At 40.7% G+C, this 26,026-nt stretch overlaps 1 protein-coding gene across 1 annotated transcript in view; it reads left to right on the top strand.

Moving 5' to 3' along the window:
* Positions 1-26,026, top strand: part of AGBL4 (AGBL carboxypeptidase 4) — a 981,249-nt gene that overhangs the window by 814,208 nt on the left and 141,015 nt on the right. The window lies entirely within an intron of this gene.

Genomic DNA, 26,026 nt, shown 5'->3' with positions numbered 1-26,026 from the left:
GAAAGAGGATTCTTACCCCTGGCTACATCATGTATAGGATAAGAGCTCCTTTAATTTAACTCCTGGTTCTCCCAGTACATCTTAATTGCACTTTTTATCTTCCAGCTAGTAGTAATACCTGTACAGAAGGCCTTTTAGATAGAAAGAGGACAGGTTAATAGATAAGGTCATTACATATGGAGTGGAATCCAATTGCATGGAAAATATTTGCTTAGACTGCTAATTGTTTGGCACAGAATTGTTCTTTCTGTTCTGTTCTTGCAGCACCTAGCATTGTGCCTGTGACCAAGGCTCCTAAGCCCTGCTGTATTAGAATGATGATGATGGAAAGTAAAGAAAGGAGCTTTTTAGCCAGCCTGGTCTTTCCTCTGTTTCCTACCCCAAATAGCAAGACAGTTTTCCTTCTAGATGATGGAGAGAGCATGCAGGCTGTTTTGTCTGAGAAGAAAGTTTTTTTTTTCCAAGAATAAAGAGGTCCTTAAACATTACAAGAAAGTTGGGTTGTAGGGGAATGCTTCTAGCTAGTAAAGCAACAAATCCTGGCACTATTAAAAGTCACTGTCAGTAAAATAAAGCTGTTCTTGGGGAGAAAAAAATTCTTTTCAGCTTTGTCCCATTTCTGGAAAGCTTTGAAAAGCTGGTAGTTTCCAGCTGCCCTATGTGTGAAGAATGAATTTATTTGCTGTGGTGGCTAAAATGAAAACTCAAAAGAAATGTTTGATCAGAGTTGGTCTGAAATGGAAATCTTTTTTTTTCCTTCATCTCTCTGTTTCCCACCCCTCCTCAGTGATCAACCAGAGATGAACCAGTTCCAGTCCATTTCCTTCTGAGGGAAAGAAAAAGGAGTCTTTCAAACACAAATGCAACATCTAATTTTCAGGGTTATTTAATTTTTTTTTAAATACTATTTAGGAATCTTTTTTTTGGATTAAACTACCAGCAAAGTTCAGGTGGCTCTTCAGAGTTTCATTTCTCAGTGAATTAGCTACTCACCAAAAACCCTACTTTTATCATCCCCTAGTCAATAGCAACCTTTCTGACAGTTTTAGAGACCCTCAGCAATACAATGCAGTATAAGGGATTATAGTTTTTTTTCAGGCAATACCAGATTCTTAGTCCCTCTGATCCAAGTAATATTTGTATGAACAGACCATATCCAAAGTGCTGGGACAAAAGGGGAAAACATGCCAGCTCCCTCAGAGAGAGGGCATGGGACTATACGTGTGCTATCCTGCTTTAGCAGTGACTGGTTTTAAGTACTTGAGATAAAAAAACCCACCCCTCCCCTTCTGACAGAGTGCCAGAATAAAAACCTGTTTTGAGTCACTTCAGGCTGCTAAAGATTTTAAGTACTATCCAGGTGCAGAGTGTAACTTTTAGATGAGTAACACATGATAGATGGTTGGCTGCATGCACAGGTGAGCCAGTTGCAGGGGGGCTGTTGTCAAACTGTGACAGATCAGGGATTATGCATTTGAACACGTCTGTTCTGCCACCCTCTCCTCACCTGGATTCTCCCCACACTGGGGAATATGAAATGAAATAAAATGCAAAGTAAGGTTCTCTGCAAAATAATGTAATAAAAAATAACCTTAATCCCTCCCACTCTAGACAAGATCTGCTGTGAGGAGCTGCCCACAAGAGATTGGATTGTTTAAAGCAGAGGAAGTTCAGCTTCATGTTGCTATTGCAGAATGGCTCAGTGCAGGCTTTTTGGATGTATTCATTCCCTTAAATCATTTAAGGAAAATTAGCTGCCATAAGAGCATAAAACCACATATTAAATATTGCTGTATGGGAGGATTTTTCTTCTGCTGCTGCAGTATGGAAGATAAGCTGTTTCCTTTGAAAAAAATTTCATTCTGGAGGGGTGAGGATCACTGACACAGAAATAAGTGAAGTGGGTATGAGGCGCACACACAGTGCCATAGCTACAGTTATTCTGGCACTGAGTGGTCCAAGACTAAGTGTTTACTGTAGCTATTGTATAAAAATAAACTAAAGCACCTGTGGTTCTCTGTTCTTCTGGGTTTTACAAAGTGTGCTTATTTTATTTTTAAAGTGTTTCAAATACCATAATGACCATATCATCTTTAGGAGGGAGTGGATGGGTCAAGAAATCAGAGAACGATAGGAAGCTTTTGATTTCCATGTCACTGATTTTGAAACAATCTGATGGTAAGTCACTGTCATTGTGTTGGCTTATGTGAAGTGATGGGATATTCTCAGCTCTTTCTAGCAGTGTCAGTCTTGCAGATGAGACTGAAGTGGCAGACTTGCTCTTCTAGATCATGTGTTGTTGGCTGAAGATACTTCTGTTCTTAAGTACCTTTCCCTGCCCACGTGCTAGACATTACTGTCTTCCCACCTCTCCACCAGCTGATACATGTAGATGGTTCCTCTGTCCATGCTGGAGCAGGTTAGCAGAATTAGCTCAGAACACAGATGCATTGTTTAAACCAACTCAGCTGACTTTTGTCTGAAGTACTTCGAAGGATGTTCATATGAGCTGTTCCAACAGCTGAACTGTGGGGCCGGGGAGTTCTGCTTGGGCATAACACAGTTCATGTAGAGAGCTGTTTGGAGAACAAATGTCTGGGTAAGGAATCTAATAAAGCATATATGTGCAGCTAGATTTAAACATGTGAACAATCTGATTGAATTCAGCAGTGTTCCTTGTGCGCTTATGGCTAAGCAGGTCCTTAAATGTTTTGGACTGAGGATCAAGTGCTCAGCACTGGCCAGCTCAGGATATGGATCGTCTATGGACATCAAACAGTCCTTATCTCTGGGATAACATGAAGCCTCAGAGACAGAGAGAGCAGTAGAACCGCTTGATTGTTGGACAGGTTTCATGTGGCCATCCAGCACTTTTCCTGACAAGCAAATGCACTCTTTAAAACAGATTTAATGAGTGAACTTAGGTAGCGTGTTCAGTGTCAGCTCAGTCCCCTTGAGTATGTGCATTGTGATATGGTCTTTAATCATAGGGGCTTATGTTATTCTCTCAGCTAGACCCCTGCCTCACTGAGTTCTCCAAATGGAAAACTTTCACATAATAAGCAGCTATTCAGCATTTTGTTTTAGCTTCAGTGTTCATTGTGCAGCCCTGTCCTGTATTTACTGTGCGCTATTCAGATCCTGCTCTGAGGATGGAATTGTTAATCTCCTCATGGGCTTTTTTGTTTTGCTCATTGCTGTACCCTGGGAGCATTTAAGAAGCGTTAATTATTTTGGGAGGGACCCCTGTGAGAGACAAATACGTTATCCTTGTATGGATAGGAAACAGAGGCAGAGACAGTTATGATCAGAAGTACCTACTCATTTGAGATATATAATTTAAGATGCTTTGGATCAGATTTGTTTCACGTCATTCACCAAGGCTTGATAAGGTCACTGTCTCATTTCTACCCCTTCCTCCTCCAAGGAAGATTGGGATAGACTATTTCTGTCATTTGGAGTGCTTAGGACCTAGAAGACAGGGAATAGGCAGTGACTGACTGTTTGGGAAGAATCTGTTTCAAGTGATTTGCCCCCCTCAAATGAAAATGCAGAGATGGGATGCAGTGCTCCCATGCACTCTCATTGCAACACTGTACTTTGTCCTCTTGCATCCATCTTTCTTCTATTCTGCCTGTTTTCCACCTCCTGTTGTCATTGAAGCTAGAGTCCTACATGCAAATGATTCCTATGTTAGACACTATTCACCTTGTGCCCTGAGTTAGCTGGAGACCTGACTAAAAAGAAAAAACAAAAAAACAACCCACCTGGGGTGTGCTCATTAATTATCATCTCCTTTGTCATGCACACATATACCAAAGCATTAAATTATTTCTGCATAGGCACCTTTTCTGTTTCCATTCCTGACTTTGGAGTGCTTGATGTTGCAGCCTTTACATACTTTTAATACTATTCTGGGTGAAAGTTTTCATTGATTCAAAGCAAAACATACAGCTGAAATGAAGCCCAGCATGCTGAAATCTGAGTCATCTGCTGGGCTGGAACCTTTAGATCCACCACACAGACATCTGCCACAAGAGCTGATGAATTAACTGATAGAGTATGGCAATCTGCTGTTGCTGTGGACTGGTGTGAGGGAGGAAAAGAGACACTTTGCCTGTGGGCTTTGTGGGTATCTGCTGACAACAGAATTAATAATAAGAAAGGATGAGTAAACATAATACTGCAGGCATGGGGTGGGGGTGGGGGATATTTAAGGCTGAATGACACCTTTTCTGTTTTTGAGAAGGTTTTTTCAGATCCCATGTGCAGGCTTAGACTTGAACAAAAGCATATGTTTCCAATCTTCCTGTCTCTGAGGAGACCTTGTTTTCAATCCAGGTAGGCTTGGGTGTGCAAGCAGCAAGACAACGGATGAATTAACATTTGTCTGATAAGTCAATGTAACTCTGCATTCTTTGGCAGATGACTACATTCCTCTCCATAAAGAGAATATATCTACTTTCTTCCAAACGTACTGAACATACACTCTTCTAGTTCTGTGTTATCATCTATTTCTAGACCCTTCTTTAGAGGCAGATGGATATCCTTCACTAGGGTTGGCTCCCCTCAGTACATCATGTGCCTTCACTACTGCAGGAAGACAGTAGAGGTAGCTTGGCCTGGGGAAAAGGCCTGAGCTGATCTCTGAGTTCCAGCTTGTTGCTTTCTCTGCTGATAGAACCAGATACTAGAAAGCAGGTGAGGTTGAATGTTGAGTGGTGTGTGAAGCAGGTTAGCAATAGCCAGTTGAAGGGAAACACATTCTCTCCCTGACAGTCTGTAACTCATTAGAGTTGACTGTATTACTCAGCTAAGTGGTTTCTCTAGGTTTTCCCATCATCATTGCCAAAGAGCACAGGCTCGGCCCTCCCCTGTGCTCCCAGACTTCCTTCTCACCTTCTGTTTCTCCCATTCTGGTACTGAGCTCTGTTCATCCCTGTCAGGAGATTACACATGTTCTTACCACTCCAGACCACTCTCCATCTCTTTCAAAGATGCAGTTCAGATGTTAATGCTTGACGTAGGCCCTTAGTCGCTGCCCTTCTGCATGCTGCTCTGACTGACCAGTGTTGTCTTCAGACACTGTTTAGACTGGCAACAGTCAATGCTGTTGTTCAATCTACTTCTTTTCTAGGCCTTCAGTAGCAGCATCTAGAACATACTATCAAGGACAGTAGTTTTGACTGTGCAGGAGCCATGTTCGAAGTGTGGTGATGTGGGAGTGCTCCATGTGGTGCACATCCAACCCCCAACTTTCTTCATTATCCTGAACTTTTGTAGTGATGGAAATCAGGATCTTTTTTTTTTCTAGTGTTCCTGGTTATAAAGGCAGTGCCACACTTTGAGGGAAGCATTCTTGTTCCATGGAAAACTAGGTCACAAAACGAAGGCTTAGAAACCTGTAACTGATGTTTTACAGCTTGCAAGTATCCCTAATGGCAGCATTGTTTTAGTGACCTCCCATCCTCTCTGCCTTTGGCAGTGCTACATTCTTCACCAGACAACTCCACGCTAAGAAAAATGCAGCTGGTCTCCAAGATGCATGTACTTTGCTGGAGCGTGACATAAATTTCATTTTTGTCAGTCCTGCAAATTGTGTCAACCTTAGAGGCTCTACTTCCACTCGTCTTGTGAAATGATGTTGTTAGTATTATCATCAATGTGATACTGGATAGTTGACAAATAAAGTATAATAACAGATTTTCCAAGGGTTTCACATCAAAATCGTACACTTAGGCTTCTTATACTATAAGCCCACAAGTAGTATTATCTAATCTAACATTTGAATGACTGGAAGCAATTGTTTTCTGTTCAAAAATAATTCTTTTCCCTCATCATCTCCCCTGCTCCTGTTATAAATTGGAGCAGCAAAGTGGAATATATTTCACTGGAAAATTATAAGCTGATTCTCATTCCAGCTGAAGCCAGTTTGGATGTTAATAAATGTTTGGAAAGGCTGTGGGTTGGGGTTTGGTATTGCTCAGAAATCACTCAGAAACAAACAAATCAGCTGAGGTCTGCATCATCTGGTATATGGAGTCATAACAGATTAACACAGGGTAATGAGATCTGTAGCATAACACGCTACCTGGCTCCATTTTGCTGTTAGCAGAGCTCTTAGACTTCCTTCCCCAGCTAAACAACACAATAGTAATGAATAATCATTGTTAACACAACATTGAATTTTAACAACCTACTAGGAAATGATGTTCAGATAGTCCCTCAGATATCCTGGGTTGTCATTTGTACCTGATGGTTTTCACTCAGACATCAAAACAGTTATCATCAGGCATCATTTTTTGCCAATAATTCTCAACCTAATATAGTGCATGTTATTCCGAGTTCTTCTCAGGCAAAATGGCCAACATGCTGCCTCTTATTTCTCTCCTCCTGAAATTAGAAGAGATAGTGCCTCTTCTTATGCAGTATGTGTTGAACTATTATAACCCTGTGGCTGCTTTCTGTGGTAATATTTGTGTTTGTGCGAGTTTGTTGACATTGTACAAATGCCCTGTACCGCTTCTATCTTGCAAGTCCCTATTGACCTAAGTGTAACTTTTTAGTATTGCAAATATCATTCTTATTTCAGTTCTCTGTTGAACAAAACGGTAGTAAGGGCAAACTTTGTTTCACTGGTGCTAGGGTGTAATTTCACAATGCGATGTACAGATCAGTGTCTGATTCTGTAGCTTTTGCTAGTAGGTGCTCAGGATTTTGACTCTTATTTCCCACCTTACTGTTGGACTAGCATAGTAAGAGTTACTAATGCTCTAGCTAACGTTATACTTCATATAGACTGTTTAAATGTATTCCCATTAAACTCTTCCCATTGTTAAATATGAATACATTGGGTACCTGCTAACAGAAATAAATGTGATGTGCATGATCAGTTTGTTAGCTGTGGTATTTTCTGATAAGCAATCTTGTGAGAGTGGGAGTTACAGTTGAGAAGAATTCCTCAGTTTCTTTGACTCAATTTTAACAAATCTACTTCCACTTTGTTCTGGAGTAAACATTCTTTCTTGATCCACTTTTATGTTCTATATTTCTGCTAGGTAAAGCAGCTTCTGATCTTAGCATCTTCCTTCCCACGGTCCTTTAAATACACACAGTATTATGAGAAACTTGCTAGCAGCAGAGCTAGTTTGGCACTAGAATAGATTATTTACAGGAGATGCTGAATCTTTACCACTGGAGGGTTTTATGACAGCTATTTATTGGGAAAGGTTTAGGTAGAGTTAATTCCCTTTTGAGGCAGTGGAATAGACTCAATAACGTCTACAGATTCCCTTTGCATCTCCAATTAATCTATGATCTTTGCCCCTTCTCTTTGATTTGTTTTCAACATGTAAACTGCCTACACGTATATCTTCATATAGATAAATGTATACATAAAAGTGAATATATAATTTCTCTGGTAACATCTTAGGAATCATTGACACCGTTAGATGAAGTCCCACCTAGAACTGTGAACTCCTTCTTAAAGTGATAGGCATGGAAGGGGAGTGCTGTTCAGGCCACACTCTGCTAATAGCCTTACTTTTTGCAAAGGCTCTGGGAATTACAAGCCACATTTCATCTAAACTAGACAGGTTTTTTGGTTGGTTTTGTTTTGATCACACTGACATGTTCGTAATCTAGCTCTGAATGATGCTCCACTACACTTATGTCAAATACTCTAGACTCTCCAGGGAATGTGTCTACAGCTACCAAATTTCTCTCTGTTTGTACTCAATGTGCTAATCTTATCACTGCAGTGGTGATCTCTGACACAGGTTGTGGTTTCTTTGGTTGGTTTTTTGGGTTTTTTTGCTATCCCCATTTAGTAATGTTTGTATCTAAAATACAGGTAAAAGTCATCTCCCAAAGAAGAATGAAATATTTTTTAATCCCAGAGACTAAATCCAAAATCTCCTTTGTTTCAACACAATGATGGTCAGTTTCTGTTTGTACCTAAGCTTCTGTTCTCCATTACACTCAAACACCTGCTTGAAGCACTGTAGACAAATTAGTGTGTGGTTCACTATCGTATGTCTAGGTAAGTTCCCCTTTAGTTAACTCTTTCAGTTTCTCAAATGTGTTAATATTTGCATCCTGTGACTTGGGGTATCTGTGCAGTAGCATTTGCAGGTTGCTGCTCTAAACATCTAAATCAAGCACACGTTTGGTTCTTTTCTGTAGTTCGCCATTCTGAGAAATCTTTGTACTGCTGTTTTTTGTTTGGGGCAGACACATTAGTTATGACCTCCACTTTGCCGTGATCTACTGTACATCTTACCTTTTCTTCCAGGTGTTTTATTGCTATTACATGGAACTTGCGTTGTTGCTTTCTTAGTTTTAGCTCAGCAGCTCTGTCTCTTTCCACAGCTCTTTAGGGCTGTTAGTCAAACTCCTCTCTTTTACCTTGGATCAAAATATTATCCATCAAAGCTTTAGTATCCTCTCTACCATCAAAACATGGTTGTATTTTCCGGGACATGCCTAGGGGGCTGAACACAACTCAAATATCCCTCTGAGGAAATAGTGTCTCCTAAAATAGTTTTTTGAAGATGTACAGCAATGTTCTCTATTTTTCTAGGGGCATCTGCCAGCACCCTGCTGATGAATCAGAGCCATCTCTTCAAAGAATTTACCCCTTGCCAATGGAGGAAAATATTCCCTCTATATAATACACACATTTTTTTCGTGGTCTGAGGGTACAAGAGAGGTTCAGTATGGATTCTTTTCTTGCTCTCTTGCATCTTGTTTCTGCTTCTACTTTCTGTGATTCTTACAGCTGTGATGTTATCAAATTCCTCTTTTAGTATCTGCATTGGGGAAAGATGCTTTTTTTAAAATTTTATTTTAAGTAGCATTAATAAGGGAGTGGCTGACATGTTCAGTGCTGTATTGAGAGTTTCCCTGAGTCTGGGAGGCATGTTTAAGCTCCTCCTCGGTAATTCTGGTTTCATGTTTCTCCTCCCCTTCTCTGTTTTTCAGTGAGACACTTTTTTTTTTTACCCGCTTATGAAAAATTCCCCCTTTGCTTCTGCTCCTCCCCCAAGTGCTTCTATAACTGGGTCAGAGTCAAGGTCACTGACAAGTCTGCTTCAGTCAATGGTTGCATTTGAACTGGTGAGCACTGAGGAGAGTGGGCTCCTGAGTGATACAACAGTCAATTCCAGCTGGCTCTTGCCAGAGCTTCTAAGAGATGGGGCTTCTCACAGGATGCAAGTGGAAATACCTGGAATGAGCTGATCCATTTTATTTTTCCTACTTCAGACAGCATTGGGAACATGCCCTTTGTTCATGTAGCTCAATTTTCCGCCTGGGATTGCATTTGCCTTTTAAGACACAGGGGCAAAGTCACTGCCAGGGCTTTTTTATTTAATACAAAAGAGCTCTTAGTATTCAAAAATGATTTACAGACAGCTGGCCAAGTGTTTGACCTAACTATGTCTGTTCGTGCTTTTCTACTGGTGCAAGATAGCTGTAATAAAGGCTTACCCAGCCAGTGGACAATTAGCCCAATGTATGCAATGAAGATGGGTAAAGTGAAATGCTGATTCTAAATGAGGATATTGACATAATAGCATCTCAATCAGTGAGCACTGGAATAGCAGTGTAAAATTATTCACGAATAGCAGAGGAAACCAAGCCAGTGGAGGAGTGACATTATAGTTAAAAGAAAGCTCAGAAGCAAAAAAAGGGAAAATAAAAAAAAAGGGCGGGGGGGCAGGGGGGGAGTCGTATCAACAAGTACTGAACAATCTCACAATCTCTATGCGTTAAAATTTCATGCCAAAATGGGATGGTAACAGTAAGCATCTTTATAATGGAATGCTTAGACTGACCAAAGAAGCAATGAGGACTCAAAGAATGTAATGACAGGGACTGATTAAGTGTCATGATCAAATGTGATGTAGAAACTGTTTTTATTCACTTTAAAAATGATGTCTTCTTGAAGCAAGAAATCAGAGAGCCCAAAAGAGAAGACTAGATTTTTTATTTATCCCTGAGCAAGGATTAAGTCTTGATTGAAGATGTAACTGTCAAAGAATCATTCTGTAATAATAAATATAAACATGCTCAAATTTATCATTCCTGGTGGAGTACAAAAGCCAAAAAGTCCTTAGATTGGCACACACTTCTGAAAGAGGACCAACATAAAATAGAAAGAAAACTAAAAGCAGTAGCTAAAAGGGCAAAACAGAACAAAATAACACTTTAAGGTGACATGGCAGGTATATAACATCACCATTGTAGGAATGCGTTTTTGCAGCTTTTCCCTTAGAGAGTAAGCATATTACCCCTATTTGAAAAACTCCGCAACTTTATAAAAGGTCGCATGAGAAGTTAGCAAAGGGGATTATTAGATTAAAGAAGGTCATTAGCATTAAAAGGACACCCTTTGAAGTCTTGCCCAAATGAACTAAGGAAAAAAACCCAGTACACTCTGGCAAGTTAAATGCAAAACCATAATAATAGAGGACAAAAACAATTTTGAAGAATAACTTGCTAAAGGCATAAAAACTAATAATAAAAACTTTTTCAAACACGTCAGAGGCAAGAAGCCTGCCTGAAGGTCTATAAGGTTGATAGATGATCAAGATGTAAAAGAAGTGCTCAAGGAAAATAAGGTCTTTGCAGAAAAGCTAAATGAATTATTTGCTTTGGTGTTCACTGTGAAGAGCCTAGAGGGAATTCCCAAATTAGAGCCGCTCTTTACAAGGGACAAGTCAGATAACATGGATAACAGTGGTTTAATGGTACGTATCATTTTGGAAGAGGAGTTTGTACCTCGTACATCTGTTAGCCTTTTTTGGATGAATTGACAAATGTGAAGATAAAGGCAATCCACTACCTGTTGCATATTTTGAGTTTCTGAAAAGCTTTGGCAAAGTTGCTAATTAAATGATTTTAAAGAAATCAAGAATCCAAGTTGTCACTGGATATGTCATCCAATCCTTCCTTAGGATTAAAGACAAATGAAGTTAAAAGTGAGTTTTCACAGCGGGTGAAAGTTACATGTGCAGATTGCTTGGGATTATTCAAAATATTCATAAATTATTCAGGAAAAAAGAATGAATGGATTTTTCTGATGGTATACAATTATTTGATGCAGTCAAAATTGCACCACAGAAAGATCTTGATACTGAGTGATAAAATGGCAGATGAAGTCCACTGTCAATAAATGCAAAGACACTTGTGTGTCTTTGTGATGAAGACGGAGGGAAGTCAAGTCAAAGAAACAGACGATAAAAAGTCCAGTGCCAGTTAGTAATATGCCAGTGGTAATAATACCACTTGAGAAACAAACTTGTGAGATGGCTTTCAAAATACCCTATCAATGATCAGCTGTGCTCAAGAAGGCAAAGACCTTGTTAGATTCATCACTACGCTACTTCATATGTTGACCTGTATCTTGGGAAAAGTGTACGATTTGACAACCTTATTTCAGAAACAACTGAATAAGGATTTTCTAGAGAAGGATAAAGAAGAAAGAAGACAAGAAGTTTGAAATTATTTGTGTATGACAGAGTTTATATAGCATAGGCCCTTCAGCTTGGAAGAGATATTTGAGGAGGGATAAATTAGTTTAAAAAAAAAAGTCAAATATATGAAAGTTATCAAAAACAGAGAAACAAGAAGTAATGAGTCAAAGGCTATTAATGCTGTCCCTGGATTTGGGAGATCTAGAAGCTGCCAAAAATAGGGATGTTATTACTTGGGGAAGCATTGTTCATATTTGTGGTTTTGCTTGCATTGTTTTCTTAAACATCCCGTGCTGCCCACGTCCAAGGATCTCTGTATGGCCGCTCTTATAGGAGTTCCTGCATGGCAAAGAACATAGCTTCTGCTACTGCCCTGTGACACTCTTGTACTATTCCCAGAATAAAGTAGAAGGGGGTTGGCTGTACAACGGCTGGATTGGGACTATCAGTTTTATGGACAAACAATAGTATTTGTTCTGCCTAAAAGAAAGCTCTTTTCTTCCCTTCTGATTATCCTGTGTACCTCTGCATTCCTGTAATTATGGTGCTTGAGGCTATCTGAACCTTGGTGGAGGTAGTATGCAGTGCCATACAGTATCGCCAAATTGCCAAAAAAAGATCTGAAACTGTATTTTGAATGAGAAGAGGAAAGCCTGCAAACTACATGATTTCCCTAGATAAAAGAGAATTATCCTCAGTGGAGGCCGTTATACTGTCTTTGTGACAATACACAAAGGTATAGGCTAGGTCCCTTGATTTCTTGGCATATCTCATTCCAAAATAGTAATCCCAAATAATCCTGTAGATCAGGTTTTCCACTGCTTATTTTCATCTTGTGCCTGTTTTACTGTGTCATCCAGAGCCTGGGCCTGAGAACAGGAATCCTGAGAGAAGAACACAGCAGCTGCCTAATAGCTTAAAGAAAGGTATAGCAACTAATGGATCCAATGAGGATATTTTAGGCAGATAGGCTTTAGTTACAGGGTGGATGACTAGAGCTGAACGAATAATACTGTTGCTCTTTTGAGAAGTATAATAGATATCCTTTATGATTTCAGGTTGCCAGGATCTTTGCCTTTTTGAAAACTCATCCTATGAGAATTATAATGAAGCAGAGCTGCTTCCAGAGTTATTATTTTTCTTAAACCTGAAAAACTGCACTTTTAGACTCACAGGCATCAAAAATAGCTTAACGCCGGTAGCATTACTAGCAGGATTTTGCAGGCAGCAACCCTGCAGTTTTGCATATGTTTTTTTGATCTAGAGCCCAGTTTAAGCTGTTGAATGGGGTCTGTGTCTATAATGTTCCCTAAGTGCTATTATGCAAAGAGATTGCTTATTTGAATCATTAATCAGCCTCTGGATGGCTGCAAGTTCTTATATTTCATGGCTGGTTTTCATGATGTATGTGACCTATTCATAGTGTTGCTCAAGCTGCACTGGAACAAGACTTAATTCCTATTCTTGTTAAAGCTTTTCTGCTGACTACCTTCACTCGTATATGCTTAGAAACTACCCCAAACCCAGAGGATCACTATATGCAAAACTGCTGGAAAGGTTCCTCAGACAAGAAAATTATATTAGTAGTTTAACTCTTTCAAGTCAGAGTTAACGTGATAGATTGTTGTTTCCTATATGGATGCGTTTAGTCATCTTTTCACAATCTGATTACTATATGTCTTGTGAAAAATCCAATTAAAATTAATGTATTAATTAGCAGAAGTTTAATTTTCTTCTTGTCAGGGGATACATTGTGATGGTGGAATTTTACAGCATCAAAGTTAGCAATAGTCCCCATCTTATAAGTATCTTGAAAGCTTCTACTTGCTGTCTTCTGCAGTGCTGACACCAGTGGATCAATAGGTTTTTAAAACCAAGCAGGAATCACCGTGATAATCTAGTCTGACTTACAAAGTACTAAATATCATCTATCATGGTTTTCCTAAAAAGGCGTGAAAGTCTGAGCTTCCCCAACTTCTGGTGGCTTAGCTGTTAGAGAGAATGACTGATCTAAAAGAGCTTAGAGGGTTTATCTCACAGGAGCATCTGGAATATCAAATCTTTCTCCAAATATCTTCAAAACCCCATCCCTGTGCTGGTAAGGTTGTTAAGCTCATCTTTTTTTAATTTATTTTTTCTTTTTTTCTCTTTTTTTAAAATTAATTATTTCATTTTCTCTTCAGTATATCTGCCTTCTGGGAACTGACATATAGGAAACTGCAATGTGGAGCAGGACTACTCAGTTGGGTCACTTTTATGGCCTGAGCTGGAGAATCTGAACACACTTCATGCAATAAGTCCACCTGAGTGTGCAGAAAGCCAGGGGTACTCCAACATGTGAGCTGCCTCCTTCATTTCTGTTGGGGTTGCTCATGTTCCAGGGTGAATCCTTTAGAGATAATGCTGATAATTATTTCACTATTTCTCAAGAGATGGTAAGAAGAAGAGGAAGGATCATATTATGAGGACTGATAACCCTTAGTTCACATAAATGTATGTCTAGGAGAAACAGAGGGTTGCCTGAACATAAACAGCAAAATCTAAGTTAAGATGAACACACACCACGGAGCAGTTGCAGCAGGGAGGAGAAGTGAACGATGCACTTAATATTGCTGAAAAGGGATCTCTGCAAAATAATTTGTATGCAAAGTTTGTAAAGAGAGTACAACTTTGCTCCCTCCTTCACCATGGCATTTTGGTCTGGTTTACCCTTTTTATGTGTTGATGTATAGAATTTGATGGGGGGGTTTGGTGTTTTTGATGCTTTTGCTCAATTAATAACAGTGCAGAAAATGTAATGCTACTAATGTTACCATTTTATTGTGTTAAAAAGGTTATTGCTTTAAATGTTTTTATTTATGGACTGTCCCCTAAAAGATCATCTTCTAACTGTGAGAATATCTTGTATTTAGGTTTGGATTTTCAGAAGCACCTTCTGAAATAGGATCCTGTCCTGTCTTATTACAACTTAAATCCAAAGTTCCAAAGTTTAAATGCAAGTTAGGAATCAGTTTTATGCCCTACTGAAATGTAGTCACCTCTGGAAAAGACCCCATCAGCGGAGCACTATTTGAAGGCTGTTTACTTAGATGTACATCAAGAAAACGCTTTTTCTCTTCTGAGTTCAGCTAATCTATTGTTTTGTATTTTTTGAAAATAAACTGCCTTCATCTTAGTATTGGTCTTCCGCTAGGGAGTTTGTGGTGTTTTATGACTTCCCCCCAAAAGGGTACTCACTGTAGAATTAAATCTCAGCAGGAGTAGATTTAATCCTCCCTGATGACTTGTAGCCTATGGAAACATTATTGCCTTGTGTTTGGTTGGTGAGTCTGCCCTTCAGGAGCTGGATGTTCTCCTCTTGCTGCAGTTAACTCATGCAATAGAGACAGCTTTTTATTCTGTTTATGTCCCTTGATAATGGCTGTATTGATCTGGCCTGATGTAAGCAAAGGTTCACAGTTCACCAAATGTTGCTAAGGGTACCAGACTATTACTGCCACCAGCAGACGCATTCCATCATCCCTCAGCCTCGGTGTGTGAAAGCCAAAGCAGCAGGATGCCACATGTTGGTGACTCAGGAAAATGGCATGTGTCGGTACCTGGCATATGTCAGACTTGGATGCTTCTAAAATTAGAAAGAGTATGTTTTTTGTCATGTTTGTTTTGTCTGCCAAGCAATGCAGGAACATTTAAAGGTTAGCCTAATTTTCAGTTGTTTGGAAATGAAAGCCAGGGTGACAATACTGTGCAAGAACACCTATGAATTTTGTTTTCAAATAAGCTGAGCATTCCTTTCCTTTAAAAAAATATAAAAGTTGCTGAAAATGACCTGAGCCTGGAGTAAGAAAGGTGAGGAAGGTGGGCTATTGCCCAGCCTCACAGGTCTAGGCAAATGACTTAATTATCTCCTTGCTTGCTCAGTTCAACAAGGAATTTTCTCTGGAAGGCGAAAGCTAAGAGAAAAGGTTTTGAGCCTAAATTCTTACTTGCGGCAACTCAAAGTAGAGCTGTAGAAGTGAGAACTGCTGAATCTCCTAATACTGCTTGGGGGATTTTGCTCTTTGTTTAGAAAACAACTTAAATCTGTTTACCTGATTTTCCTAGCACAAAATCCCAGTTGTCCTTTGAAATAAGAATTATTCTAGCTCTGCAATGATGAATATGTCTCATCGTGACAGAATCATTTGACGGGTTTTAGACCATTTTTAAAAGCAAGAGGCCTGAGACTATAGTTGGGAAGGGGTAGTGGTGAGAGAACAGGACTAGCTATTAAATTATTAGGGTTTTTTTTTTCCCAGAGTCCAAGGTAGAGGAGAGATTAGCTGATTTAAAGGGCAAACTGGTTTTTTTTTTCTTCTTCTTGAGAGCCAAAAAATGCTGATTGCTTGATCCCATCTCGTCCTGGTTCTAGTCTGTTAATTCCAAAGATCATTCTCCAAGTGGCACGGTTACTTTCTAACAAGATTAGAGGGAGAGAGGCAGTGAACTGCTCAGTTGCACTCTAGAGACCCTTGGAAAGTGTGATTTGGAGTGGGTTGGCTAGAGAGTAGTGCAAAGAGGCCCGTCCGATTTAGTGTATTATTGCAAGGATTTTACATCTGTTCACAATAGTGGATTGTTCTCTGCAAAAACAAATATTTAGCAATTATTGGCTGTGTTAGTCAAACTGATATATACCACTGTTGTATAATAAGGTGGTATTCTGTACAGAGTGTTTGCAAACGACTTTGTTGATTTCTGCAGTATTGTAATAGCAAAGGGCAATGAAAATTTATACCATAACAGACATTGCGATTTTATGTTATTAGTGAAAATAACTTCAAATGCAGTTTGCTAGATCTGAAACACAGAAATTCATCCAAGTGAAATATTATTTTAGCTTTCAGTCTTGTTCTGAGCATGCCAGTATCTTCTACTGAAGTCAGTGGAAGCTGTAAATGATTACCGTGGCTGCTTTTAGCCATTAGATTGATTTATCATCTGAACCCATTAATATCTGTGTACTGAGAGCAGTAGGAAAAGCATATGTGTATGTGTCTATACGTGTATTACACCTATAGTATGTTTTATGAATTGTTTTCCTGTTGATTATGTATTTTGCAAAGGTATTCATCTGCATCTCTTCTCTGTGGAGTTCAGAAGTATGATTGGATCTAGTTATGCTGCAGTTCAGGGAGAGACTGGAGCATTTGGAATAAAGCTTGGGAGCCATTTACCAGGCCATTACAAAAACTGTGGTCTGCACCAGGTACCCAGGCCCAAAATGCCAAGGAGAAGCTGCCATCTGGCTTTGCAGGCTGGCCAACATTGAAAGGGTCCGTGCTAATTGGAGCACAGCCCCTCAGTTAGCTGTAGGGAGCCATCCTGCAGGAACTCAGAGACTGGCTGGATGACCTGACAGGAATTTTCCTTCTCTAACTTGCGTGATGGAGAGTTGGCTGGAGTGCACTGCCAGCTGCCACCCTCTTTCAGGACCCTGTAGAGAGAATAAAGCTGAACTTTGGCTAACTGGCTCTGTACCCTGGCTAACTTTGCTAATAATGAAATCGATGACCTCTTGAACTGCACTGGGACTTGATGGGGTATTTTAGGATTTTTATCCTTTGGACTGGAATTGATAGAACAGACTGCAGACAGAACAGATTTAATTATCCCTCTCTAAGTATAGTTTTCACTTGGCTGTTGTTTTCTTCAGCCTCGTAGAGTAGTTGTAGTAATGCACAGGTGAAGCTCAAAAAGTTTGCTTAAGGAATTGTCACATTTCGCAAAGAGCGGGCAGAGTGATACTGGTTTACCTTAGGGTATGTGAACGTTTAAAGTCATCCTGAAATCAGTACTCGCTCGCTACGTACTCTGAAAACCCCTCAGATTAGTGCTTGGCAGCTGTTTAGACTGAGCATAAAAGTTCTCCTCAACACCATGTCTTGAGTTTAACCAAGCCTCTATGCAGCCCTCAGCTCTGCAGCTTGCCCACTTTCCCTCAGTCTTCAAGGCAGGGACTTGTCTGGAGCATCAGTTCCTAGCTCTGACCTGGGAGGCTTCAACCCTTTGGTCCCCAGATAGGGGAGGCATGCACATGGGATCTTTCAATGCATGCTGTAGTCTCCCTGTGCCTGGAAATGGCCCTCTTGTGCCTTCTGCACCCAAATTCCTGGTCATGGAATGACTATGGAAGCAGTTAAACTCCCTAGGAAAGCTCCTAGGAGAAGTCTGCTTGAGGAACAATGTGCTCTGTAGGTGGTTTTTGTCATGGCCTGTAAGATGAGATGTAAATGGGGAACGACAGACTGGGGGAAAAATTATTTCCAAAGCCAACCCTAGATAGAATCACAGAATCATAGACTCATTAAGGCTGGAAAAGACCTCCAGGATCATCTAGTCCAACCATCAACCCAACACCTCCATGCCTACTAAACCATGTCCCGAAGTGCCATGTCTACACGTTTTTTGAACTCCTCCAGGGATGGTGACTCCACCACCTCTCTGGGCAGCCTGTTCCAGTGCTTGACAACCCTTTCGGCGAAGAATTTTTTCCTAATATCCAATCTAAACCTCCCCTGGCACAACTTGAGACCATTTCCTCTTGTCCTATCACTTGTTACCTGGGAGAAGAGACCGACCCCCACCTCTCTACAACCTCTTTTCAGGTAGTTGTAGAGAGCAACAAGGTCTCCCCTGGGCCTCCACTTCTCCAGACTAAACAACCCCAGTTCCCTCAGCTGCTCCTCATGAGACTTGTGCTCCAAACCCTTCACCAGCTTCGTTGCCCTTCTCTGGACATGCTCCAGCACCTCAATGTCTCTCTTGTAGTGAGGGGCCCAAAACTGAACACAGTATTCGAGGTGCGGCCTCACCAGTGCCGAGTACAGGGGCACGATCATGTCCCTAGTCCTGCTGGCCACACTATTTCTGATACAAGCCAGGATGCCATTGGCTTTCTTGGCCACCTGGGCACACTGCTGGCTCATGTTCAGCTGGCATGGGGTTGCTGTGGCCCAAGTGCAGGACCTTGCACTTAGCCTTGTTGAACCTCATACAATTGTCCTCAGCCCATCGATCCAGCCTGTCCAGATCCCTCTGCAGAGCCTTCCTACCCTCCAGCAGATCAACACTCCTGCCCAACTTGGTGTCATCTGCAAACTTACCGAGGGCACACTCAATCACCTCATCCAGATCATTGATAAAAATGTTAAACAAGACTGGCTCCAACACTGAGCCCTGGGGAATGCCACTTGTGACCCGCTGCCAACTGGAGTTAATTCCATTCACCACAACTCTCTGGGCTCGGCCATCCAGCCAGCTCTTTACCCAGCGAAGAGTACACCCGTCCAAGCCATGAGCCGCCAGCTTCTCTAGGAGAATGCTGTGGGAGACAGTGTCAAAGGCTTTACTAAAGTCTAGGTAGACAACATCTACAGCCTTTCCCTCATCCACTAGGCGGGTCACCTGGTTGTAGAAGGAGATCAGGTTGGTCAAGCAGGACCTGCCTTTCCTGAACCCATGCTGCCTGGGCCTGATCCCCTGGTTGGTCTGCACATGCCTGTTGAGCACACTCAAGATAGAGACTTGCTTATTTATGCATATGTATGTTTGGGTCAAATTTCTCCAATCTGGCTGTCTAGAAAGCATCTCTACATCCATACTGAAGATTTGAAAGACAAACAGCATGATTTCCATCAGTCCTGGGCATGGGAAGATACACTTGGTTTCTGAACATCTGAAAATTAGGCTGCTTTGACTGTCACTTTCATAACAAAATAGCTAGTTCTGGTATGCAAGCATGTGGATGCTGTTGCAGCTTTCTCTGAGCTTTATTATTTCAGTATGAGTAAACTCAATTTATTTTAACTTTCCTCTGCTCATCTGAACTAATTATACTTTGTAGTCCATACCTTTTTCATGGTGCTACTCAGTCCCTGTGCATTAAAATTAAAAGAGAGGAGGAGGGTAAGACACAAAAATTCAGAGGGTAAAGTGACTTATGTTTACAAACTAAGAATATGGAAACGGCCAATTTGGTTGTGAGAGTTTGACATCAGAAATTATATTTGCAAAAGGAGGATATTTTTAAGATCTTCTGCTTTTTTCTGCCCTCTCACAGTATCTTTAAAAATGCATCTGGTAATGGCCTTGAGGATTGTAGCTTTCAGAAACAATTCTCAGACAGGATATGTATGAAAAATCTTGCTGAAATTTCACTGAAGGTGCAAAAGGACAAATAGTCAGCCAGACAAATGGAGACAGAAGGGCAGAGAGAGGATGTTAGCTTTCCCCTGAACTTCTTGTAGTAGTAGGCATTTTAAAGTAATTTTGAATAACCTCGTGGAATATGAGGGAAACAGCTTTACTGTGCATTGGGCAATAACTGAGCAGGCTTGACATATTTTGTGAGGTGACACCCTTGGATGTAATAAAGTGGATGGATTGAATTTAGTATCAAAATAAATAACACACAGGTTATTAAACTCCCTGTGTTATTCATGACCATATTGCATTCAGCAAAACTTTCCATTCTTAAATCTGCTGCAAACTTCTATGGAAAATGTAGTCTGTCCCAGGGGAGCAATGCAGGAGTCCGGGGAATGCCATAGGAGGCACATGGCCAGTTTGTTTTAGAACATACAGAGCCTTGCTGATGCATTAAGGTGCTGTGCTAAGAGAAGAAAATCTTCTAGGGAACAGTTCATTAGACTTCTCAGGGGAGTTGCTGAGTATTCTTACGGTATTATAGGAGGGAGTGACCAACTTGTCTCCTTTGAAGACTTGTCCTCCTGTCCAATGTCCAGCCAAATGAGGAATCTTGAGACAAAAAACTCCCTCTGGCTATTTTTAAAGGTGTGTCAGAAAGGCAAATTAGTTACAAATTTTGCTTGAGGGACTGCCTGGTGCCAAGTGGCCTTCAGGTATTCAGTCACCTGGCAGCAGCACTTCACCGCTTGAAGGAATCTTAGAGATATGTGTGAGGGATAGATAAGAGTGCTTGGGAAGAAATGGCATTTATTCTGAATAAAGATGCATCTGCAGCCTCCCTACTGGAATATAATCCTTGCAGTTCTGGGGTTATTTCAATCAACCTTAGAAGACCGCCTCTTAAATCTGGCCATCATTCAAATGGATTTGCCCACTGCAGCAGTACCACAGCCACAACCCGCTGTGGAGCATGCTGCTATCCACACCACAACAAGACGATGCATTGATTTCTGTCTTAAGCTGCACCTCCAGAGCTAAAGGAAAATTGAACAGGTAGGTGAGCCTAGTTTGAGGAGGAAGGGGAGGGAAGTAGTCAGGAATCAAATGAAGCATGTACCTTTGCTAAAGTTATTGGGCCATAAGCATGTCATGGTTGGCTGAGTCCATGCAAGGAAAACTAATCACTGTTGTTACCAAACCTGCCTATTTTGTTACCTGGTCAAATTCTGTCCCCTTGTGACTGTATTTAAAGTTCAAACCTTATAGATGACACATTTGGGCAGAGACCGTTACAGTTTCCCACTTTTCCCTTTCTAAGCAATTGATGTTTTAAAAGTTAGGTCTTAAGTTTCATGTCCATCTTGCACTGGATCAGGTGCCAGGTTCACCTGCCCAAGGTCAGTTTGTAAGCCCTGCCAGCAGGAAGAGGAAGGTGGAGGTGATCTCATTTTCCCCTGTGGGGAGCATCATTTGGTAAAGGAAGGAGCTGATCCCTTCTGCTGTAGGTGGTTCACAGGCTTGAAAATGACTTTTTACTGGTGCAACAAATGTTTCACTTTGTGCCAGGAACTGGCCTGTCCCTTTGGACATTGAATGAGCAGATGCCTAATTAGCCTATTATTTACCATGGTTGAGGTAGCTGAATTTTGATGAAAGAGACTTTACTTTAATCATTGATTCATGACACAGATGCTCATATTGTGCATTAGGCTGTTTAACCTTCTGCAAATATAGTTGCCCCATGCACCCTTTTATAAATATCCTGGCAACTGCTCTGTCTTCCTTCATTCTCTGTGAGGGGGAAGCTTAGGAGCTCCCAAATTGGTCCTTAGTGCTAGTAATGCGTGTATCAAATGCAAGCAGAAGACACTGAATGGCATCAGGGCACTGTGTGGCTTAGGCATACTGCTAGCTTTTAGGGGAAGGAAGAGATCCCTGTGCTGGGGTGGAGGGGGCTTGCTCTGAATCCTGCCATGCACTGCCTCAGTCTGGAAAGGTGAGCTGGGGCATCCCAGAGAACAGGTCTCTCAGGAGATCCTTGTATTTTTTGGGCAGGAGTGCAGCTGTAAACCCAGGAGGACAGTTAGGTGGAGATGGGTTTCCAGGCTTCCACCGCTCCCAGTGTGGTTGTATTAGACCCTATCACCCTCGCTTGTTCATTTTCTTCTCTGGAACAAGTATTGGAGACTCTTGGAGGAGGGACAGTGCTAGTCTGATCACTGTGGCTTTGAGGAAGCTGAATCCCCACATAGCAATAGCTCCTCCCCATATTCTCTTTCTTCTTCTGGTCTCCACTTCTGAGCTGATCATACTTTGCTATCAGAAGGGCTAAGAAGAAAATGAGAAATTTCTGTGTCAGAGAAAAGTTCAGCCGTGGCGATGAGCAAGACTGTGTGCTGATGGGCTGGGCTGCTCTGTGCAGCTTGCAGCAGCCCATTCCACAGTGGTTTCACAGACGGAGGGCTCCTTAAAAACTAGCCAAATCTGTTTTAAGCAGGTGCCAAACTTCTGTAGAAAGCACAGCAAAACAATTACCTGATGCTTTCTAAAGGCCTGAAAATTTCAAAGAATCCTCTTCCTCAATAATGACAGACTTCCCTAGATATGATCCTGAATTCAGGAGAGGATTGTCACAAATATCGTTCGAATGGGCTAGGTGTCAGTAGGAAAGCAGACCCTTTTCAAAAGGCCTTTTCAAATGCATTTTTTATCCACCACTTCACACCCGTCTCCCCAAGACACATTGGTTCCCATATGCTCCCTGCTTTATCAGTTGCCTACGGTACATCCAGGGGTTGGAGAAGTGAGGAGCCCAAAGAGGCAGAGCTGTAAAAAGAAGCTGGATAAACATCGATTGCGTTTTAAAATCTGAATAATTGTTGGGTCTGTACTGTTGGGAAGAGAAAAGGAGTTAAAGATTTGCTCTCTGTTTGGTGTGATAAATGGCACGTTCTATGTAATACCAATGATGGATGCAGCCTGAAAGGTCAGGGGAATTCCCAGCACAGGGTCTGACCTTTAGTTTACTCAGTTCTCTGCACTGAGTTTAGAATAAATTCACTGGTTAGAAGGAATCTACCACTGGAGGTTTTATCTTTGTGTTTTATTTTTGAATGAGCTCTTTCACTTTAAATTCTTCTTAGGGATTTTTATTTTTTGTGGGTTTTTTCATTTTGGGTTTGTGGTTTTTGTGGTTTTTTTAGTAGCAGGAGGAGGTGAAAAGAAGGGAACATTTTTTAAAATATTTGGAAGATTTCACAGGCCAAACAAAGAGGAGACGCTTTCTTTTTTGGCGCTTTGAGATTAGTCATGCTGCTGTCTGTTTTGGAAAAGTGTTGATATAATAGAGAGCCCAATCTTGTGTTAATAAGTATGGACAGATATAGCCTTCTCTATGCTGCAGAAATCCTTCCAACTGTAATAAATTGGAGCCCCTTTATTCTGAAAAGAGCAATTATCAGAATCCAGCATATTTCTCCCCCTCCCTGTCACCCAACTTTGTGCTCTCTTCTAGATTTTTTTGACTTGCATAAGCTCCAAAGAGAAAAGGATTTATTTAGTGTTGACCAAAGGTTTAGCAGTGTAAGTTAACAGGAATAAGTTAAGGGGAAAATTTCCCTTACTACGGGTTCTATTAGACTGCTGGAGTAGTCTCCGAATTAAAACAGAAAAAGGGACACATTTTCTAAGTGACTGAAAACTGGCACAGAGAAATTCTTTGGATATTTGCTGTGTCAGGACCATGACCCACTATTTAGTAGTTCTGTGGAAATCACTAAGAGGGTACTTGTAGTACATGATCCTAAATAAGAGGATATGCACTGGTGGAGGATATGATATTGGAGCAACTCAGATACTTCTGGAGGCACTGGTGGGCCCATGCCTCCAAAGGTATCCACTGGGAGCTGGATGACTAATGTTATGTCAATATTTCTAATCAGGAAGCTGAATTACAGAGAGACTTAGAAACTGCACTGGATTGTCTGAAAATGGATACGTAGCAGCAGTTGAAGTCACCAGGAGAGGACAGAAAGGCAGCATTAAGCTGAAAATGTTGCTTGCCCAGGAAAATGACAGTAATAATGTGGGTTAAATTAAAAGCAGCCCTTTCTCAGGCCAGTAAGTCATACAGTATGGCACAGAAACCAACTAACTGTCTTCTGCCCTGCATACTATTGCACAGTTCTGTCTGTGTTCATCACCTGCAGTTTCTGTGAATTCACCTTACAAAAATGTAACAAAGATTTGTTGGACTCCACAGTGAAGAATTCTGGGAGACGTGAGGGTATACTTGTGGGATGAGGTGTAATGTCATTGTGGCTGCCATGGTTTCAGAATAGAAAAGAAGCAAGGGTTTTAGGAGGAGAGATAATAATTTTTCTTAGCCCAGCTGGTATTGTTGGACAAGGAGGACAAGTTTGTCATCGTTTTGTGACGCAGACACTCTGCCAGCAAGTTGCATCTTATGAATCACATCTGGTCCCTGGAGAGACAGGCTGGATTTTCATCTGGGAAATACAGGCTCCTAAAATTCTATTTAAATTATGTGTCTGCTGGCTTTATAACCAGGTGTTCATAACAATTCGTGCAACAACTTTGGGGCCTACTGATTATAACTTGCATCTTTCCCACGCAGTGTGGTGTTTGTGAAATAAGGATGGAGGGACCATTTTTCTTTTCTGAAAAAGTCCCATACATGGCAAAAGTGAGGAGCCCGTAACATCTGCTGGACATTGGTGGCTATTGTCCTCGGACTGGTCCTGATTCCCCTGAGGGAACTGTGGTTTCTCTGCCCCAGTCTCACCCCAAGGAGTTTCTAATCATTCAAAGCCTCTGAATGTACTAAACATACCCAGAAGAGCAACCCAGCCCTAGTGATAAGCCTGCCCTTACCAGTTTTGAACCAGTCATAATGAAGATCTTTCTTTTTTTGATTTAAAGTTCAGGATTCTGTAACTGGATGTTAAATCATTGCATACTTAGGAGAGCAGATCTTTCAGGAGAAACCCCCACCATAATCCCACTGAAAAGCAGGTATCAGAAAACCAGTGAAAATTGCAAAACATCCCCTTCCCTTTTCTTTTTATTAATTTCCTACTAATGTTTCAAATTACTTCAAAAATACCTGCATTTCAAAGCTGAAATTCAGGAAAGCACTTGCAATATAGAAGCTTTTGTGTTTCCCAAATTTGAGCCTAAATTAGAGAGTGTTGCATAAATTGGAGGATATTTTTTTAATGCTCATTTGACTTGTTCAACAGTTGAAGGAGATTCCCATCTGAGCACTGCTGAAGATACCATCTTCAGTTTGTTCCATATAACAGACATAATTTGCAGAAGACACTTGGTAGGCCTATTTCCAAAAAACCTATATTAAAAACAGGATAGAAAAAATATTTTTTTTACAAATCAAATGAATGGGTTTCTACTTTTTGCATATAGCAATTCCTGAAAAGAATTAACTTTGACCAGTTAATCAGTACTAACATTTATTACTCAAAATGTTATCCCTTTTGATCTGACAGGCTTGTTTTGGATAATTTGTTAAAGATGACAAAAAGGCTCATATGCCTCTCGTTCATTTTGACCTTTCCTACTATTAGGAAATTAATTTCAGAACTGAAACAAATGTATTAGTGTTGTCATTTAAAAAAAAAAAAAAGGATGAATACCTTGCCTTCAAGCTGTTTCTTCATATTAATCCATCACACTGTAACATGATCGCTTTTTGACACATAACATCTTACCAAGATACTTTCGACATTCACACGAGCTATTAAATACTGCACATAAATTCCAAGTGCTGGAAGTTATTGATAGAAAAGGGTGAATAATAAAAAGTATACATATGGGAAACACATGGAGGGGAGAAAGGTTTTCTTTAGTGAAAAGGTTTATCAGGTCTGGACATGTGGTTTTATGATTGTCAAGGGTAAAAACAAGCAAATACTCAGTTTTTCCCTTGATAATGTTTTCTTTTGTAACTCGCAAAGCAGGAATCAATAAATACTTCCAATCAGTAGCTTTCTTACTGAGAATTTTTAGGTTTTCTTTCAGTTTTGCTTAGTGGAAACAAGTTTTGATCCAGTCAGATTTCAAAGCCTGGAACTGCGTTTTCGTCTTCTTGTTGTTGTAGCAACGTTTGTTTTCCTCTATTTCATTTTAATATTTACTACTGTTTACCCATAATTCCCACCACATCGTCCCCCTAAATTGCCTGTAGCTCTCGGAAACGTGTCAGTAGGTGCCTTACTGAATAACAGTCATGAGCGATCCCTTTCATCCTTTTCAGTTATATATCAAAGCAAGCATTTGAGCTATATGAACAAATTAAATGATGCACTACTCCAAGACATAAA

Source organism: Mycteria americana, chromosome 7 (genome assembly GCF_035582795.1).
Source record: "Mycteria americana isolate JAX WOST 10 ecotype Jacksonville Zoo and Gardens chromosome 7, USCA_MyAme_1.0, whole genome shotgun sequence".
NCBI classification, from domain to species: Eukaryota; Metazoa; Chordata; class Aves; order Ciconiiformes; family Ciconiidae; genus Mycteria; species Mycteria americana.
This window is presented reverse-complemented; position numbering and strand designations above follow the sequence as displayed.